General features: G+C 32.1%; 1 pseudogene across 1 annotated transcript; it reads left to right on the forward strand.

The window, feature by feature from the left end:
* The first annotated feature begins 3,176 nt into the window (after positions 1-3,176).
* Positions 3,177-4,307, forward strand: LOC146902496 (protein DMP2 pseudogene; annotated as a pseudogene). The gene has a single exon (XR_015022327.1). The product of XR_015022327.1 is annotated as a protein DMP2 pseudogene (transcript).
* Positions 4,308-5,206: the final 899 nt, after the last annotated feature.

Raw genomic sequence — 5,206 nt, forward strand, 5'->3', positions numbered from 1 at the left:
TGCTTGTTGATTGATTGAATTTATAGAAGAGTAAATAATTAAGGAGGGACTTGGCTTAATAATGACATTAAGTCTAATAAAGTTAGAATTATTTGAGGCTGCTAGGTAATGGCGACTTTTGAAAAATTTCCAAAAGATTTTAAAAATTATTTCTTGTTACACCAATTTGGCCATTTGCAGTTTTGAACTAATGTATTATGCCATGCATTTTGAATAAGTCCAAAAGAATTACCGTAATTTCAAGCACTTGATTATATTTTCTTAATATTTCATCAACAATATTATAAATCAAGCAATTGATCAATTTCGTCTCAAATCAATACTAAATAATACACTGATGAACATTAGTTTTGAGAGAAATGAATTTGGATATACCAAATTAACATTAAACATCCACACAAACATTTTTTAATCGAGTTAGATGAAAATAGGAAAATAATGCATATATTTTCTGACTTAAAAGACCAATTTATAAAAAATTAAATCACTAAACTTATTATAAACATCTAAGTTTTTTTTTTTTTTGACAAAATCTAAGTTAAAAGACGTATATGGTATTTGGTAAGAAAAAAAATATATGGTCACGAAGTCTAATTTATTGTATATATTTTATTTGATTTGTTGAAAAGTCCTCCATATTACAAGCCAAAAAATTTTCAACTTTCATGTCTTATTCATAATATATATCAGAAAAAAAATGTAAGTTGATATATTTTTTTTAACAATACCAAAATGATATTCATTCATTCAAATTGATAGAGTATATATATCATTCAAGATCACTACAAATGTAATGAAAGAATCTGCGAACAGACGCACAACATTTAAGTTAATAACATACAACGGTAAAATGTCTACAAATAATAAGATAAAATGAAAGTGACCGGAATATTCATGCCTCAGGATAGGCAACGTTGACACCCAAATCATTAATTGAATAGTTGATTTTTCAATATAAACCAAATGAACGACCACACAAGATAGGAAATCAAATAACGTCGAACATGACAACGAACAACACAGCGTCGCATAAAAAGACGAACAACACAACGTCGCACTAAGATGACGAAACTTTTAAAAAAATGTATAAATCTATGTAAAAATCACTTATATAGATTGAAATAGAGAGGAAAAAAATGAAATTGGGGTGATTTTGGGTCAAAAATTGACGCAAAACCACCTTCTCAATGAAGAAAATATAAAATAAAACTTAGAGATAGAAAATTAGGGCTGGCTTGTTGGAGATGGAGAAGCTAGATTGATATATTTATATTCAAAATATGTATATTTGTCAAACATATCGTTTAAAAAAGTATAACTTATAAATAATTAAATAAATAAATATTTTCTTTCAAAAAAAATTTATAAATAAATATTTATTATTAAATATATTAGTATCTGAGACAACCTTCTCTATGGTGAAAATCATCTACTCTTTGCAGAGTCATCTTTAAAATTTTAAATGTCATGTGCGAAGTATAAAGTTGATGTCCGTGTATGCATGGGCAAATCTCTTTAAGGTTGGGTGTAGCCCAGCCCAAACCTTTATTTTATATTAAAATTCAAATTTTATTATCCTATATCTTCAATTTGAAAAAAATAATCACATATGAAGTAGTGGTATAGTGGTCAAGTGCATATTTTTCTAACTCATTGTCTTGAGCTCAAGTCTTGCCGAATCGACACAACATAAACTTCAAGAATAAAATAATTTATCAACCATTAAACATTAAACTAGTGTATTAAACTAGTGTTTTATATCTTTTATTAGTTGCACTGTAATCATCATCATTTATATTTATATCATTTACCATCATCATCATTTGTATCTATAATCCTACAAGTCCATCAAAAATTTCCCTCCAAATTATACATTTCTATTATTAATTAGTTAATTAAAAAAAATCGCTTGAAGAGCGAGACAATGGTAGGAGATTCCCGTACAATCATCGGAGAGCAATCCTGATAATGAAGGATGGGGAGATAAGAACTCTATCAAACCAAGTTCTTCACCATAGCCAAAATTAACAAGACGATCAACACTATAGTTAATTTCTCCACAAATATGTTTGATCTCTCCATTCCAGTTTGTTCAAATCATGAGAGTTCAAGTTTCTTGTAGGATGGGAAGAAAATGGAAATTGAAGGAGTCCGTCTCAATACTGATGGAGAGAAACTTTATATATATTCACTCATACCATGGATGTTGTCCCCAATAGTCACTGAAGTAGAAAGTCTCTATTGCAAGTCTTTATTAGGGAGAAAGGAAAGCAGATTAATATTTAATTTTAAGGTATATATATATCATGAGATTTTTTAACGAAAACCCAATCATCCTTTCAAGTTCAAACAACGTTGCAATTGACTCAAGATATATCGAATTGAATGAGTTACAAAAAGTGTGACATGATTTTCACCGATGAGAAATTTAGACGGTTGTTTCGATATATAATTTTTTGTGTCAATGTATGCTAATATATTTATTTATTTACAATTAATAATAAATATTATTTTTAGATAATCGAAATAACAAAGTCAATATAAACTTTCTCACACACAAGTGGATTTACCAAATTCGAACTTCAATCATGGCGTCCGATCTAACAATATTGATATTTTTGTCAATTGAACTAAGATATTTATGGACTAATATTAAATATTTATTATACATATTTTAAACATAAATATACCAAATTGTATTTTTTTTTTTTAATGTATATTATAACTGAATAAGAAGTGGACAGTCGACAAAATTTTGGCACATATGGAGGATGACTTCTTGACAAATACATATAACAACAAATTAAAACTTCATTCATGTTCCCATACATGGGAGAAATTTCAACCTGAGAAGAGTGACCCATGACATTCTAACTTATACGATAGTGGCGGAGAGGCAATCAACTCATTATGCATAGCCCACATCTCCCCTGTATTTATTAAGTTTTTCTTCTAGCTAGTTGGACTTTTATCATTTACGATAGTAGCGGAGTACTTGGTAAGTAATCATTTGGACTTGTTCAACATGCATGGCATAATAGACCATAGTACTGCATTCGTGGAAATGGCCAAAAGCGTGTAATAAAAAATAAATTTTTAAAGGTTGTGGATATTTCTATTCTAAAGTCTTCATTAACTAGCAGCCTTAAACCATTCTAGCATAATTATACCTAAAGCCACTAAGCCAAGTCCAAGATTAGGAGTCATTTACGACTAAGTCCCTCCCTAGCTAATCACTATTTCATCTTCTATAAATTCAATCAACAATCACATAAAGAAGAGAGAAAACAAACAAGCAAAACAAAAGAAAACTTTACATGCAAAGTCTCATCTTTACTAAGATGGATCAAAAAAATGGAAATGAAACAATTGCATCACATTCAACTTTAAACACAGAAACAACAACACCTGCAACAACAAGTACCATAAAAAAACGTGGTACTGGTGGAATTGGAAGCCTCATAAAACTACTTCCAACAGGGACAGTTTTCTTGTTCCAGTTCCTAAACCCTGTTGTCACAAATAGTGGTCGATGTAAAACAAGCAACAAGTACCTTAGCTCAATTCTACTTGTAATATGTGGTTTCAATTGTTTCTTTTCAACCTTCACAGATAGTTATACAGGAACCGATAAAAAGAGACACTATGGAATTGTAACAACCAAGGGATTATGGCCTTCACCACCAGCTTCAACTTCCATTGATTTAACAAAGTATAGGCTTAAGGGTAGTGACTTTGTGCATGCTGCTTTGTCTTTGCTTATTTTTGCATTGCTTGGACTTCTTGATACAAACACTGTGCATTGTTTTTATCCTTCTTTTGAGTCAACACAGAAGCAACTTCTGCAGGTGTTGCCGCCAACTATTGGCGTGTTTGTTGGTTGGATGTTTGTGATGTTTCCACAACATAGACATGGGATTGGATATCCTGTTAGTACTGATGATTCTCATGATGCCTCTAAAATTTCCAATGATACCACTGAATCACCTCAAAATCCAATCCATAATGTTTAGTCGTACACAATATTAGGCCTCTCAAGTGGAGAATCATCTTTAATAGAAATTTATGTGAGCTCTGCAACCGGCTATATGGTGCAACCATCTCAGTTAGATTAAAATAGAGAAAATTTTCTCTTTTAATTTAACAGAAGCCGGATGCACCATAAAGTCGCAAAAGATTCATTTTGTGCCATAGTATTTTTTGTGGGTTGAACTTAATTTAGTAGATTTTGTGTTAGGTAGTGAGTGAGTAATTCTTTGTAAAACACAATCACAAACAAATTAGAAACAGATTAATTTCAGTATGAATTCTTGTATGTTTTTTATTTTAATTTAATTTTATGATTGATGCAATAACATTTATGACTTAGAGCTTTTGATTTAGGCTTAATAGCAGTTTTAGCACCCAAACTTTTCCAAAGTTACGATTTTGGCCCCCTAAAAAAAACTACAAAACCGTCCCCTAAGTTTTGCACATGTGGCAGTTTTAGCCCCAAGGCCAATTTTGACTCGGTCTACGCTGACGTGGCACCTTAAGTGAGGTGCCACGTTTTATTTTTTTACCAAAAATTGGCCTTGGGGGCCAAAACTGCTGCAGTTGCAAAACTTAGGGACGGTTTTGTAGTTTTTTCCTTAGGAGCCAAAATCGCAACTTCGTGAAAGTTAGGGGGCGAAAACTGCTATTAAGCCTTTGATTTATTGTGATTATAAATACTCTTCTCGTACAAAAATTGCTGGGAAGAGAGTGCACAACAAAATATTTTAAAGCGTTGAATTATCTCTTTTTGTGTAATTTAAACAACAAAACTATCCAACACCGCCAAGACTAACGCTAACAATAATAAAAGGAGTAAAAAATATAAATACGACATCTCAAATGTTAACGTGAAAAACTCATCTCGTTGCGAACATGTCTTCTGTTGGAGGATACACCTTCGACTAGGGATGGCAATACGGGCCAGCCCGCCCCGTTTAGGCCCAGCCCGCTATTAGCCCGCCAAAAACGGGGTGGGGCGGGGCGGGCCAACTTGAGGGGGTGGGCTCAAACTCACACCCCGCCCCGCCTAAAGGCGGACTAGCGGGCTGGCGGGTTGGCCCGTCTATTTTTTAAAATATTTTTTTGTCGATTGTTATTAACAAATACATTGATGTTACAAAAGCAATAAATTCAATATAATGACTCTAGCATTAAATAAATCCACCATACA

This window comes from Medicago sativa, chromosome 8, assembly GCF_051527215.1.
Source record: "Medicago sativa cultivar Bolivia chromosome 8, Bolivia_mono, whole genome shotgun sequence".
NCBI lineage: Eukaryota > Viridiplantae > Streptophyta > Magnoliopsida > Fabales > Fabaceae > Medicago > Medicago sativa.